The sequence below is a fragment of the Corvus brachyrhynchos genome, unplaced genomic scaffold (assembly GCF_000691975.1).
Source record: "Corvus brachyrhynchos isolate BGI_N302 unplaced genomic scaffold, ASM69197v1 scaffold62, whole genome shotgun sequence".
NCBI classification, from domain to species: domain Eukaryota; kingdom Metazoa; phylum Chordata; class Aves; order Passeriformes; family Corvidae; genus Corvus; species Corvus brachyrhynchos.
Window position 1 is genome coordinate 1004662 of NW_008236629.1, and position 16923 is coordinate 1021584.

Consider the following 16923-nt stretch of genomic DNA (forward strand, 5'->3'; position numbering starts at 1 on the left):
ACCAGTTCAGTCATTTGGAAAGAGAAAGGGAAAGAATAGCTTAAGACAAAGAAAAAAGGGGAAGAGAAAATCTGGTTAGGACCAAAGAGAAAGCCTCCACACAATGAAACCCAACCCTTAACAAGTTTCCCTTTTATTTTGGTCCACAAGCAGGCTAGGTTACAGAGCACAACTACTTTTGGGATCCAGACCTAACTTGCCAAACACCACCTCCACTGAAAGAGACAAGTGGGTTTCATTCCAACTGCAGTCACGTCTGTTGGAAATTTACTTCCGTGTTTTGGAGCCAACGAGCTCACATAAAAATAACCATCTTAGTATTGTTTGGCACAGCATGCCATGTAACACCTACTACTCTGCTGGAACAAAATTAAACCAAGATAATAAGTTTGAGACACAAATACTGTGTGCTCCAGAATTCACAGTGACCTTAGTACTGAAGGAAGTGACCTGTTGGAGCATTTATTGCTGCTGCTTGAAAAGGTATGAAATACTTAACTGAGATCTAACTGCACTTCAAAAAGCAAGGACAGGCCAAAAGACTGGAGAAGAAAAAGTTCATGACCACTTTCAGGAATTTCAAACATGTAGAATCCTTGGTAAACTAACAGAAAATTTGTTTACTATCAAGTCAGGCTGAAGAAGAAATACAAACTAACCTCATTACCGGAATCTAAATCAATTTCATCAAGTCTGGAACTGAAAGCAGGCATACTGTAGACAATGATGTGATTGTATATCAAAATGCATACAAAATGTTCAGTATTCATAAAAATAGAATGAAGTGTCACACAGAAATATTGTAACATCAATACCATAAATCAGCAATTTACTGGGATCTAAAGTGTTACATTTGATATTTTCACTGCCTGCTATATTAGTTTACAATAAATTAGACAGTGAATTAGAAAAAAAACCCAAGAAATCCAAGAAAAAATTACATGCAGATTGAAAATAACAGTATTGCTCACAAAGAAAATACTACAAAGATATTGACTATAATGAGCAGTACTTAGACAACAAAACAGAAAGTCTTCCCCTCCTTTCTGTACGAAACACAAAAATAAAGAAATATTCAACAATACTAAAGAATAATGGCAAATTTGCAACTGAAGAAGGACACTATCACTGGAAATTCAAAACTCATGCAGAGTTAAAGACTAACTGGATATTTATATAGGGAAAAACAAACAAACAAAATTCCCAAAACCCAAACAAACAACCCAGAAGTGGCGGCTGGAAGGAAACAGGACTTGTAAACAACATCAGTACTTGGGAGAAAAAACCCATGTAAGAAAGCCAACAAAACGTGTCTTTCAAGACTTGAAATCACGTTCTAGGCAGTGGCATGGTTTACTGGGTACGTTTCCAGCCAGCAAGTTGTGGCCTCTACCATGGTGAGGATACAACTCCTGCCTGGCGTGTTCATGACAATGGCCCAGTGTAATCCATTTGCCAGGCTTCACCACACTGGAAACCCAACCACCGCACTTCACTCCAAAGAGGCTTCACTGGTGTGGCTCATTTGATGGCAGCACATGTTTCAAACTGATGGATAACCTGTGTGATGGCCTCCGTGATCAGGTCCACCCCTAGATCACGAGCCCATCTGTATGCTGCATCCCTTCCAAGATGCCCTGATGTTTCATGGGTCCATTGGGCTATATAAACCCTTTCTTTCCCAATCTAGGTCCACCTGAGCTATGCCAATTTTGGCAGCCTTATCTATTTGCTCATTGTTTTGATGCTCCTCAGTGGCACGGCTTCTGGGCACAAAGGCATCTACATGACGTACTTTCAGAGTCAGTCATGTTTTCTATCCGTGCAGCAATGTCCTGCCATAATGCAGCAGCCCAGATGGGTTCACCCCTGTGCTGCCAATTGCTTTTCTTCTGCTGCTGCAGCCATCCCCATAGGGCATTAGCCACCATCCAGGAGTCAGCAGAGAGATGAAAGTATGGGCCACTTCTCTCTCTCAGCAATCTCTAGGGCTAGTTGAATAGCTTTCACCTCTGCAAACTGGTTTGATTTGCCTTCCCTTCAGCAGCCTCGATGACTTGTCGTGAGGGGCTCCACACAGTTTTCCATCTCCAACAGTTTCCTATCACTCAGCAGGATCTACCGGTAAATAAAGCATAGCTTCTTTCATTTTCTGGTAACTCATTACATGGTGGTGGTTCTTGGGCACGAGTCACCTTCTCAGGCGGTACTCCAAAATCTCTTCTTGTGGGGAGAGATAAGACAGATTTGAGCTACAGGCTGTGGGATGTGCCTGCAGAACGCCATGGCAGCACAGAGAAGCTTGTCTCTGCCTGACTGTGGGGGGAAGAAATGCCATGTGACAGATGCACTACGAAGAGGAGCCTGCCAGAAGCTGACAGACACCTGAACAGCATGTGATCACCCCCATACAAGGGCATTTAGAAAGTGTGCTGCTGACATGGCAACGTGTGATAGGTCACTTAGTGAAAAACACCATATAAGGAAATATTGTGTCTTGAAGTGTATAAAACCAGCTACTTTCTTTGAATAAACATCTCGCTATCCCTGCCAGTCTGAGTCCATGCCTCAGTCATTACATCTGAATCCCTGAATAGCAGAGGAGATCACGGCCAATGGGCTCAACACCTTTAACCTGCCTGTACAGCGCTCTGGCGCCCTTTGCTGCCGGGGACCAGGAGAGCAGAGAGAATGTCTGGACCTTGTTTGCTGGGAACAGCCTGTCCCACCAGGCCCTGGTGGCTGTACTGCATCACTTTGTGCACGTGGGCCAGCACAAAAGAGCAAACACACAGCAGAGCATGTTCAGTCTGCACGCGGCTGGGCTGTACCTCCTGCTGCTGGAGATCCCAGGCAGCACAGTCAGCCAGGTGTTCCATCAAGTGATGCTTGATAAATGTCTTCACATCCTGACAAAATGTTTGCCTGAAGAACTGAGGAAAAGGAAGACAGCACACAGCTCACAGCCCAGTGCCAGAAGAAATAGAAAGAAAAGGAAACCATGCAGGAATGACAAATCCAGCATGGAAGAGATTTTGGAACAGGAGGAGGAAGAGGATGGTGAGGATGTTTACTTCTCAAAAGAAGATCTTCTCCAAGTCCACAACGCCATCCTCCTTCTTTTGAAAAACTTCCTAAGATTTCTGCCCAAGTTCTCCCTAGAAGAAAAGCCTCAGTGCATGCAGAACTGCGTGCAGGTCTTTGTTGAAATGACCAACTTCGAGCCAGTGCTCCATGACTTCAAGTTTTCAGCAGCCGTAGATATTAAAAAAACCAAGTACGTTCCTGAGCTGGCCTATTATGGACTGTACTTACAGTGTTCCCCTCTCCATGGCACAGAAGATAAGACCCTTGGATGTATCTTCCATCGACTCCTCTATGTCATTCTGATGGTGGAGAGCAGTGAGGCCCTTCCCATCACATCAGCTGTGACCAGCGCCAACAACCAGGCTGTAAAATTCATCAGTTCTCTAGCAGATGAGCTGAAAGAAGCTGCTTATCTCATTCTCTGAATATTGCTCCAACATATCTGTGCCCAGGTCCCAGACAAGGCTGATTATCTCACCTATACTGTCCAGGCCCTGGTGACCCCACTAGACAAACTCCTTTGTACAGAGTTCACTGAATTCATCACTTGGCTTTATAAATATTCACTCCACAAAGTTCCCTACAGAGTGGTTGCTCTGGATGTAGCCTTGGCTTTGTTGGAGGTGCCAGAGAGGAACCTGGGCAGCTCCTTGTCCCTGGAGCATCAGAGGTTTCTAAAGCACAAGTTTTAGTGCAGGTCATGGTGTTTGGCTGGTGATCAGACAGAGGCCCCGTGGTCTGGAGCAAAGCTCCCAGCAGCTTTGCCCATTGTCTCAAAATGTAAGCTGGTTTGGAGAGCATTCGGGACTTACTACAGAGCTCCTCGGTCCACACAGTGTCAGAAGCAAACAAGCACTGCAAGTACGACCATCAGTGCAGAAGCCATGTCCAGCCATCCACTGAAGATCTTCCCAACTTCCAAAACTACTGAGCTGACAGACAGCAGTGACGCTGCTAGGCCTGATGGAAAAGAAGTCATGGCCATGCTGAGAGAGCGAGCTGGAGATGAGAAAACCAGCATGAGAAAATCTGCTCTGCTGGTGCTTGGGAGCCTCCTGAAGCATGGTCTGATGCCCTGCACCACCGAGGATCTGGGCACGCTGCAGGACTGCTGCCGCGACCCCACAGTGTCCGTGCACAAGCAGGTGCTGCACTCCGTTACAGACCTGCTCCTGTTTCATCTGAGCAATGTCCTGGGCCCCATGTTAGCCACTGAAAGGCTGGGTAGGTTCACATGAGAATGTACTGGGGAAATTAAGAAAGGAAAGAAAAAGAGAGATCAACTTTTTCCTTAGTATCCGCATTTGAGATTCGAACTCTATAGTTATTAACACTTGTTAGCAAAAGAAACAATATTTAGTTGTTTGACCAGCAAGTTTAGGAGTGCAGCAGAGATTATGCATTATCATTGAACCCACTCATCTGCCTCAGGAAAGAGAGAGAGAGACATCCATCAACAGTCCAAAAGCAGATTTCACATAGAATGTCTTGGATTGGAAGGGACCTTAAAGATCAACCCCCTGCCATGGGCAGGGACACCTTCCACTAGATCAGCTTATTCAGAGGCCCATCCAGCCTGGTCTTGAACACTCCAGGGATGAGACATCCACACCTTCTTTGGGCAACCTGTGCCAGTCCCTCACCACCCACAGTGAAGAAAGGAAAGGAAAGAAAAAGATGAAGACATCCTTTGCAAGGTAAAATGCCAACTCACTCCTCTCGGCAATCACACAGGCTGACAAGACTGATGGAACTCCATAAAGTAGAAATAATAAGGGCCTTGAAGTATAAAGTATCTGATATTTAAGGAATTTATTTCCATTAAGGATTTCTCCTTCAAGGAATAGTGAAGTAAAAGTAACGGCAAGACACAGCAGTAGGTTATATTTTAAGTACAGACACATTTCTGCATCCAGAAGCTTTATCTTAAGGTCATAGAATCACAGAATCATTAAGGTTGGAGAAGGCCTCCAAGATCACCAAGCCCAACCTTTGACTAAACTTCACCTTGTCAATGAAACCATGACTCGGTGCCACATCCAGTTGTTTCTTAAACACCCCCAGGGACAGTGACTCTCCCACTTCCCTGGGCAGTCTGTTTCACTGCCTGACAGCCCTTTCAGTGAAAAAATTCTTCCTAAAGTCCCACCTGGACCTCGTCTGGTGCAGCTTGAGGCTATTTCCTCATCTCTTGTCACTGGTTTCCTGGGACAAGAGACCAATCCCCACCTACCTACAGCCTCTTTTCAGGAAGTTGTAGAGAGCAATAATTCCTATATCTGAAAAAAGTCTAGAATTTACTCTAAACATCTGAGAAGTCATAGTGGAGCTACTAGACTTACATGTCTGCCTGCTCCCTTAGTCTTTCCAGACGTTCTTAATTGGATTAAGAAATAATATTTTTAATGTTGCTTTGGTGGGGTTTTTTTCCAATCTGCAACAAGAGGGAAGAAGTTACTAGATTCTTACCTAAACAAGATTTATTTTTAGCCCAAACATAAAACTGCTCTTAGCTACTTTACTAGAAAAGTTATAAAGATGCTCAAAGTCCAACACCATCACCCTGACTTGCAAGGCTGCCTCACTAGCATTACACAAAAGCCATTCCAGCTACCAGGAGTTACGGGACAGCCTGCACAGCCTCCATTGACCCGACACATTCCAGTAACACATCAAGTCAAAAGTCACAGTTTAAGCACTAATCACACATTGCTATTAATACTCAAAGCACACCTTCCTAGCCTTTGTGCCCAAACCAGAGGTGACACGCCTCCTTCTCCTTCACTCTTCCTGCAAGCTGTCACTCCACATTTATACGTAGCTGAAGGCTCCATTGCTTTTACTCTCCTCTGGGTACTCAAGAGACAGCACCCTTCTTCAGGCTTTGCACATTAATATTGCCATCATCACTTATTTCAGTTACTCTACAGCTTATGTAACTTTTAACATCAGATGTTTTAACAGTCAGCCATGAATTCTCAAAATTCCCAATTTGAAATTATACACTGTGTGATAGCAAACATAGGAAAAAATCATGCACTAGAATTGAGATTAATAAACTGCAATCTGGATCTAGATGTCAGATAATCAATGCATGTTTCTTTACTGTTTAGCAAGTGTTCAGGCAGAAGCTGAACAACTCTTCATTGTGGCCAAAGGTTCTCAATTGATTCATGAGTAACTGAACACGGCTGGCACCCTGCCTGGCAGAGAGATAACCCTGTCCTGTTGAACTAGAGCAGTGAACCCTTCTGCCTGCACACCTGAAGCCACAATGAGGTTGCTGTGTAACCAGGTCCTGTGTTCTCAACCAGGCCTTTCTGCCCTGCAGCTGTCTGAAGCAGTCTGTAACAATCTGCAGAAGGAACAAGAAAAATTCTTGTCAGCAGTAAATCACCAGGACATCTTCTGGGGCAGGGAGTAGTACCTGAGCTGTAAATTAACCTACTGCAAGTCATGAAACAACAGAGACATAAAGCCATTGACCATGACCTAGACAAGAAGGGTGAAGGACCCTGCTTACAGCCTTGCCCTCCTCTCCAACTGCAATGCCAGCTGAAACAATTAGCCTCAAGTAACCTGGAACTGGAAACTAACTTCCAGGATTCACCTGATCACTGGTGACAGTCTGAGGCACACAGATGTTAATCACTCTGCACTGCTTATCCTTGAATTCTAACCTAGGTAAACTTTGGGGGGTGATCTCACCCTTAACACTAGAAGGAAATGTTACCCTCAACCACCACATTCGCTCCCTATTATCCCCATAACCTTTACCCACAAAAAAGAGCAAACAGCACCTGGCCACACAGTCATTACCAGCAAAGGGGAACCTGTTTTCCTGGAAGAACAGCAGGTTCACAGGCCATGGCACAGGCTGCAGCAGTGAGTATCAATGACACAGCATTTCAGCATAGGAATTTGGTTGGCCTGGCACTGCCCTCACACTGGCTTTGGAAAGAGGTGACTAAAGAACTGAACTCCTCTTCCCCCCAGTTTCACAATCACAAGGGCTGCCACCTGCTTGCACTGAGGCACACCAGGCTGCTGGAAAAAGGCTGCAGAATTCCCACACCTGAAATCCAGTACCATCAGAGCTGAAAGGATGAATCCACACCTCCATCATCACTGGCCAGAGGGAGATTTCCAAACTAAATCAAGCAAAACCCTCCAAAACCCCAAACCAAACCAGAATCCCATGTCATTCTTCACATAAGGAAATGAATCAACTTGACCTACGTATACAAGACTTTTTCAAACAGCTCTACAGAGCGAAGATTTTTAAGGCCTGTGCCTTCTACAAAGACCACTTCAGAGTGACAGTTCTATTTTCTGCTTACTGCATTTATAAATACAAGAGTGTAAAGCTTGTGCATCATAGAATCAGCAGGTATTACACATTTCAGCTCAAAGATAATGTGAGAATCAAATTACAGTCTCTCTCTGTATGAAATAATTACATATTCTTAAATCTGAAATGACTTTTATAAAAACCAGGAAAATAGCATGCATGAAGACATTACGTTATCATATATATAGAGAAAAAAATAAATATGTAGAGCCAGAAATGGGATTAAGCTACTTTATCCTACTTAAAAATGAATTATACTGGATAGCGACAAATACTTCCTGCCAAGTGACGTGAAAATATTGAACAGAAAACTAACTAAAATGATTGAATTTAAAAAGAAAAACAAACCACACACCAAAGCCCTGAGTCAGCCAAATAAACTTTAAAGGAACTAACTTTTGCTAAAAACAAAGAGGAAATCTAGTATTTCACTGAGCATGCATTCAAGTAAATTGGACTGAAGTGACTTAATTGGAACAGTCACCTCAAACATATGTAGGAGTCAGAATGATGATATTATAAGCAATTTTTTAAATGACTTTGAATTTAGAAAGCAAGGTTACTTTCTATCATGACACAAACAAATCTTAACTTGTGTGAGCTACCAGAACGTAGCAAATTTCCCTCTCCACAGACACAGCTTATTAAAACAAGCTACACAGATGCCTACTTAATGGCATTCAGCTTGCTGGCCCTTGATGAAGCTCCAGAGTAAATAATATACTTCTTGTAGGACTGCAAATACAGACAGGGAGTCTATTTTTGAGGTTCAGGATAAATCAAAGTCTTCTACATAAGAGGGCCATCACACACTGTGCTTTTTAACTGAGACATATTTTAGGTTAACAGCCCTGATAAATTATTATCTGTAATAATAACCTGTATATTATTATCTGTAATAATAATAATTCAAAATAGCAAATAAACTGTAATACAGTGCCTTGAAAATGGTGCATATCAGGTGACAGAAAACTGTTATAAGTAGAGGCAAATGTAACACTCACTTATAAGTTGGTATTTTGTGTAATTCAACGTGCCTCAAAAGAACAAAAATAAAAAGAAACTGTTGGATGTACAAACTCCTGAGGTCAGGCTGATAATGAAACCACTTCCCAAATAAGCTTTCCTCATTAAGGCTTCTAAACCAGAGCTGGCTTGCATTCAGTTATTACACTGTTACAAGTAATCTGAAATATTCTTGATAAAATATTTTTAGCATCGACAGCAGCATATTAAAACCAGTTGAAGGTCATAAGGATGAAACAAATAAAAGTTCACACTCAGGAAAATATCAAGTTCATTCCTAAAACTACACAAAAATATTTTGAAAACTCCCTACTTAAATCAGTTCAAGATTTTTTATAGTTATCAGCTTAATGTATTATAATCTGTGCATTAAAAAAAAGAAACAACATATCCATCCATTCTTGGATTACATCTACTGAATTCTACTTATTCATCCCCACAGGCACACATGGACTACTGAAACAGGTGAGGTTTTTTTATTAAAATCCATAAACATTGTATACATAGTTTTAATCAATTTTATGTCTTCCCAGCCTCCCTGAAGAATTATTTAAATTGCATTTTTTATTATACTTGTATTTGCACTTAAGAAAGTTAATTTGCATAGCAAAATTTTTATTTTCTAGGTCAATTCACGTGCCACTAAATGACAATTCAGGACTACAAACTACAGTAGAATTAAGTCTATTCTCTGAAATGTAAATATTGCATACTAGTCTTTTTGAGCAGTGAACCATTCAAACTCCTCATTCTGTGTCAGTGTACAAACTTTATTTAATTACTTTTTGCATTTTCTTCTATATTAATCTACATAAATCTCAGAAAAAAACAATGCTAAAGAATCTTTTACATCCCTCACACAGGAATCTGTTACATGCTTATTATTTTCATTATTATACCCAATCTTGAAGTGGAAGAAATTAAACTTAACCATGAAATTATACAATATACAATGCACATTTGACCCATAGTCACACTGTTAAGAACTGAACAGGTTGCACAGAATTCTAAAAGAACAATGATATTTGCAAAGATAAAGCAATGAAATATCTAAAAGCACCAAGAATGGCAACACGCACAGTAACAGGAGCCATGTGCTTTCAAGGGCACGAGATGCATTTCTATGCAAAACAGAGCAGACAAACAGGACATCCCTTTAAATGTACACTGACTTACACACACACAAAAATCACTACTTATATTTTAGTTAATCTTCTGAAGCCTGTGGAATGATTCATGTTTACAATATCCTCAGGTGCTTTGTCAAAATTGAAGGGCTTTTTTTTTTCCCTCCCTGTAAGAACAACAAGCATTAAAAGGTGAAGGATGTAGACTCAAACTTGGACAATGAAACCTGTGACACAGCATTGTAAGAAAAAGCCAAGGTAAAGCATAATTTGATTTACAACTAAGCTCTGGGTTGCTACAGCAACTTCATTACTTCAGAAGATATTAGAAATACTGCCATTCTTCCTCCCTCATAATAAAATCTGTTTAAATGCTTTGGAAATCATGCAAATACTTTCTTTGGTAAGAATTAATCATCAATTTGAAGGCTAAGTCTACGAAGACCAAGAAACAACCTAACCCTTCTCACCAGGATCTTTCACAAACTTGGAATGTAACTACTGAGAGAAAGGTAGGAATATCTGCCATTCACTGCCCTAATTATTCACGATCATAGCACTCAACTTTCAGACAGGTATTTTAATCAGGAAGCAAACTTTGCTAAACATGTCATTAAGATCACATTCAACATTAACAGTGCACATTTAGAGTTTCAGGATGGAAAACTCAAAAGGGTTAGCAAGAGAGCAGTACAAAATCCTCATATTACCTCAGGCATCTAGCACACGACACACAGGAAAAAATACAGTTTGAAATGAAACATGACAAGCTTTTTTTTTTTTTTTTGCAAAGACTGAACACTGATACATACCTAGATAGTACCTTTTCATAACACTGTTTGCAGACCCATCAGCTCCAGTCAACCATTAAGAGTTCTCACGATTAAGCCTGAAGCATTCATAAGCATTCAAAAGTGAAGCACAGTCATTAAAAAGGACCATGCTTGCCCTCTCCCTATTAGCTGGAAAAAATTCATTAACGCCTTCACTCCTCTCTTTCTGCCCAGGGAAAGAAAGAAAGGGGAGGGAAGAAGATTAGAGCAGAACACCGCCTACATTGCCATCATTTCCTCCCCACAGGTCAGCCACACAGAGAACAAGGACCAAAACTGGTCTCTATATTGGTTTCAGTGCTTCAGACAGGCTTCAGAGAAACAAACCATAATTAACTTGATTTGTGTAACTGATGTGAGTTACATGTGGCCCTACCATGACCACATCCACTCAGTGCCATCATTCTTTCATGTTTCAAGATAAAAGCAATAAATTTAAATCAAGATATATCAAGAAGCCATAATTATGATATTATATCCTGCAACCAGAAAACAGATGTTTAAACAATGCATCATTTTAATTAGCACTCAGCATTTGTCCCTGGCCACACAACTTCTGTGGTGGAGATCACAGCAGCTTTGCAGAGTGTAGTTTACAGACAACCACCTTCTGGGTTTCTGCCCATCTAGAACAAGTTAATCAGCTTGTCCTGTAAAGCCAAATTAAATATATTCTTTCAGGAGAACATCCCTATTCAGATTAATTACTTGAAGCAAAGCACAAACAGTTACTGCACGCGTGACTTTAATGGAAATTCTTATAAAATTGGAGCACTGCAGGGATGGCAGGATTAAACCTGTAAGTTTCTCCTCAGCTATATGAATTAAAAATCTCTCCACTTCTGTGACATATTTAATTTATTAAAAGAGCATTGACATGTTCCATGACTCCTACTTCAAAACAACTAAATGACCAGGAATTATTATGTTTTATTTTTAAACTGCCTTCAAAATACAAAATTACTTCTGGTCTAAGTGCTTCAGCAAGTTTAAAACTTTCCAGTTACAAACTTCCACACAAACCAAGCAGAGCACTCACTGTTAGTGCTCATGGTAACTAAATTTTGTCTCAACAATACGCTGTGTTAAAACAATTATCTAATGTGTTATGCTAATATAAGTAGGTCACATTGTTTCAATTAGATTTGCCTTAAAGCTCTTCCTAATAAATCTAGTTGCAAGAGATGTGTTTGCCTTATTTTCCCTAAAAAGTTCTTAATTTAAAATTAAATATTAGGCAACCCACAGTCTTTGAGAAGCTCAACACGTTGCCTGCCACTTACATCAAAGTGTATGTATTTTATAGTTTTGTGTTGCTACAAACACACAGAGAAGCCTTTGTCAAAACAGCATCAGTTAACAAATGCGTGACTGAAATTCTTCCTGCATTTTGGAGGAGAAGGGGGCTGAGGGGGGTGTCATTTATCACCAAGCTGCTGTGACTTTACTCTCATTGCTGAATGCAACACAAACAATAAAAGGCAAAACTACCATACTCATTTTACTAAGGGATATAATTCCAAAAATAAGATAAAATGAAATTAAAATCTGTGAAACTGCAAGCCTTGTTTCCTTTCCTGTTCACCAAATATACATGTGAGAAATTAAACTTTTACCTAAGCTAATGTTTTCTGCATCACCACAGGATCAAAAACTTCAGAAGTTTGGAAGTAATCCAATTACTCCTCACTTAACTTATAACTGAGATATGAAAATACATACAAAGAAGTGGTTCTAGGAGTAAATGCTATACAAGCACTTCCATTAAAATACACCAGGAGGTGAGATCTAGCAAGTAAAGTGACAATCATCCTAACTCAACATTTGTTTTCGATTAATTTACATTTAATTGCAGGTGCTCACAAAGTTTAAAAAAGATAACATTGATCTCTGCTCACTGCAGAGTATTTTAATCTGAAATCATAATATTAGATAGTCACTTAGACAGTAAGTTACTTTTGCTTTGAAATAATATTTATGTAATGGTACATCAGCAAACATATCCCAGATGGCTCTTCCTAGGGGTGCATTACAAGCAGCATCAGGAAGAAGCTGTTGCATCGCAGCTGAGCTGCCAAACTTTCACTCTTCAACTTGATACAAATGTAGCAGTAATTGCTCACTTAACCTGACAGTTCCCACATTGTTCATTCCCACAGACTACATCGGGCAGAAGGGGATGAGTGACTTCCAGCAGTGCTACACGTCACAGCAGATACCCCAGTGTCCCGTCCTTCCAACTGCTTCTCAGGACCAGCCATAAAAGCCTCTTCCACATTGAGCCACCAGTAAAATCAATGCTTAAAATCCCTGGATGAAAAGGGGTTTTTGCCTGTAGGGATGTTTAAAAAACGTTACTTAGCAGTTGTGTTGGTTAGACTGCTCTATCAAATTATTTTGGATATTTAACCAACCACTTCTCAGATTTCCCCAGCTCTCCCTAACGCCGCTTCACCATGCTGGTGACTCAGTCTTTTTCTCCTCCATTTTCCAAGACTCCTATTGCATCCCAAGTACTTCTGTGTCCCTGACACCTTCTGAATTTAGAAACTGTCTGTAGTACAAAAACTTCTGGTCATACCCAGGCATCTGCAAATCAGTTTGTTGGGTTTTTTTTTCATAGCAGACTAAGATATTCTGGCCATTCCTAGTGGAACTATTACTTCTCAACCTGCTTCGAGTTTTATTTTAGCTTTGTGGAAAGTACTGCTTCTTATCTTCACCACCACTCTAAAATCAGAACTGTCTCATTACCAAGAAGTACACAACTTTTTACAGGCTAATTTTAAACTCTAAAATAGAATAGCTGATGAAAAAATGAAATCCCATGAAACAAGACCACCTCTTTTCCCACAGCATTTAGACTGAGCAAGCTAAAGATCACAACCTTACTTCATGGTTACCTCAGTACACTTGAACAGTTTTCTCACTTTAAAAAAAGGAGGAAGTGGAGACAGATTAATCTTTAATGATGAAAAAGGAAATATTAAGTGTAAAATGAGACAATTTTCCAACTTCCAAAGGATTAGCATAAGAAGTTAGCAGATGGGAACATTAAGCTATGGGATCTGTGTTACTGATGGCCTTTGAAGAGAAGAGAGCAGGACTACACATAAGATGCCTGATGATTTGTGAACCTGTCTTCCAGCTTTGGTACATCATCTAAAACGGAAAAGACACAGGATGTATCAATATGCTAAACAGCTGTTCTGCACAGAGAAACACTCTGAAGCCCTGTGAAGCTGTCTGAACAGTTTTCATTAGGTCTTTTGGCATAGAAAATGTAATTCTGTAAGAAGCTCCAATTAAAATCATAATGGCTCTACAAGTATTTAAAAACACACACAAAAAAAAACCCTTCAATGGATTTCTCTAAACCAAGAAAACATATCCCCTCAAGCAAGACATGTTTGGTACTATAAAGAAATTAGAGCTGGAATACCAGAGACTGTGAAACTACTACCCTCTAAGACTAGACTTTAGATACTTTAAATTCTGATTTATTCCTGTTTAACATCCTAAAATGTCAAAGCCATTTCCAGGTTACTTGTGTTTCAACAGATTAGTTTTGCCATCTAAGACAGAGAAAAGCACTGCAATTCTACTACAGAAGCTTCCAAGTGTTTGTTCAGCCTAAAGACACGCCATAAACATCACATTGTGTTATTATTGAAGACTTTTCCTTCTGCATTGCAGGCTAAAAACAGCATAATAAGTATCTAGAAGACTACAGAGGATGTTCTCTGGGTTTTAACTTAAAATGTCAGAAGAGAAGTACACTGCAGGCTTCACCAGATTCTTTAAAAAAAAAAAAAAAAAATCAAAAGCACAGAAAGACCAGATCTCCCCAGATTCACTTTTACACTTCATCTTATTTCCAAGTGCTTGAGCTTGAAAGACTTCTAAATATTTTTTAGCCTATTTAATTATCTAAAGTATTCTATTAATTCTGTCAGCATGCTGAAAAACATTTCAAAGGTGCTTCAACAATCTTAATTGAGAATTGTTTAAATGATGAGTAAGTACCATACTGCAGGAGCAGCTACGTGTAGTACAATTTCCTCATGATGGCAGCATAAACCATTCTGACAAAGTGCTAAACGACAATGCACATTCCTACTCATACAAAAGTGAGATCTCAACTGCTCTAGAAATTGTGTTCACCACCTCTTTTCCCCTCTTCACATTGCCATTTCCACACCACTTTACAGTCTTCAGATGTAGTCCCCAGAATTCCCTGGAAAGTATCATTCTACTTCACACATACAATTTATGAAGAAGGATGAGGTACTACCCTAGAGAGTATTTTGACAAGTGATAGTTTTATGCAGTTTCCCCATACATTCCACTGGATTTTGTATCATTTGTATATTCTGTTCTGAAAAGTCTATCACAACTGCACAGTCTACACATCTGTGTGGATCACTGAGTTCAGGGTTCAATCAAGATCTCTAAAGTTCTTCTGAAGAATGATCTCCCATCAAGTTCTGTTTGCTTTTAGTGTGTCTGCACTACAAAGGGGATAATACCATGACTTGCAAGATCCCATTGCCAGAAGGATTCTGAAAATCTTTGTCTTACTGACCTTCCACAGTGTACAAACCACTAAGATTTACAGCCAGTTATATACTTTTATAAGCCATGAAATTCATTGAGTTCAAAATCTGTGTAGATTTCAGCTTATGAAAAAATTACAACAATTAAGTGTGTGTTGATTAAGAGTAGGTTTGAGTTAAAGAGATCATCACCATGCTTGGGAAGACCTTATTTAGAAGCTTGTACTAGTGCAAATCACTCTTGTCAGACTGTGCTGCAAGTGTGGCTTTGCTGAGGCTCCAACTTCCAAAATCTCATTGCTTCCCACTTGAAAAGGTCAGCCAATGTCCCCCTCAGATCAGTCACCACAAGTTGTTCCATAACCGAGTTCTATCAAAATAATCTGAGTTTTTTAAACCATATAGTAGAGTAAAAAGGAACCCAGATCACCCAATATAAGCAGTTATGTTTAGCTGCTCCAAGGGGACAGTAAGCTCCTGGAGGAGAAAAGACTGACTAGTAAGAATGAGTGATGTCCTCAGTCTCCTGCACAGTTACAAGTTTCATATCTGTCTACAGCCTTTAAAAGTGCTCTAAGCCCTCACTCGTTTCTTAGAACGCCTACATGGATTTTAAAGACCAGAAGTGTATGTTGATTTATTTCATCTTCACATTACTGACTACCTCTGCTTAAATATACCTAAAAACCTTACCAATCTGCAGGTTTACATGCTCTCTGATTAATTTCCAACTGCTTAAAGGAATCAATCTTGAGACTCCATCAAAATGAAGATAAACTGCCACTCACCCTACTTCTAGATGCTAACAAACACTGAAAGAAAAAAGGAAAGGAAAAATGCAAAAATTGCCCATCTGGTTTAGATAGAACAGAAGCTAGGAGAAGCACAAATTAAACATGCTTCTAACCGATGAAATGCAGGATGGATTTACTTGTTCTGGCTTGGCATCCCTGGACAGAGCAAACTAACACTTGTAACACCCAAAAGCAGCAGCGAAGGCTTTTTGGCTGTAATTAAGCTTTTCCTATCTCTTTTCATGTCTCGGCAGTTTTATCTGCACTACGGTAAGGAGGGTGGTTAACACTAATTTTCTCAAATCTGACTCAGATTACACTGACTGAAAAGACTGGCCATATCTTAATTTGAGGGTTTACATTAAGAAGATTAAAACAAGCCAGCAGCATCTTTGTTTTTAAGCACTACACTCACTGAGCAGCAAACAAGTACCACATCAGAGAAAATGTTGCTGTCATCACCCCCCATCTCCCAAACATTTATGGTTTCTAAGAGAATTCTCATTCCTCCAGAAACCTCCCATTTTCTTCTCCATACACCTTTACAGTACAGCTATTTTGGCCAAGACAGCAGCAGGGCTTTACCACATTTCCTCTGCTTAACAGGATTTTTCAAATGAGCAGCAAAGCCTGGGAGCAGCTGGAGCTTCAGAGGATTGCCTCATTATCAGTAACAAGAAACAAAATAGATGAAGCCGAGCAAAAAGCCAAGTTCTCCATCTGCAAGGACAGTTACTAGGTTTAAAAATCACAGTCTAAAATCAAGACTCTGCTGCTAGTATGTACATTTGTGTGCATTAATATATAAAAACACATAATAATTGGAGTCCTACATAAATTTACAGCTTTTTGTTCCTTTATCTAACATAAGTTTAATTTGAGAAACACAATGGCAATTGAGTTATGTGAAAGAACTACTAAGATGTAATTAGAAACCACCACTTCTACCAGTTTCAGCAAGGCACTTCAAAAATATAATGAAATATTCATGGCCATTTTGTGACACAAGAGCCTACAACCAACTTAAAAGAAGCAAGAGGAATTGCGTAACAGCCTGTCAATTTAAAGAGGAAAAAAAAAAAAGAAACAACAAAAAGGTATATTTGGCAAGACAAACTTTCCCTCCCAAATTATTTTTTCCTCTAGTCT

General features: G+C 39.9%; 1 pseudogene; it reads left to right on the forward strand.

Annotated features, from left to right (window-relative positions):
- Positions 1 to 2563: 2563 nt before the first annotated feature.
- Positions 2564 to 4376, forward strand: LOC103624944 (annotated as a pseudogene).
- The last annotated feature ends 12547 nt before the right edge of the window (positions 4377 to 16923 follow it).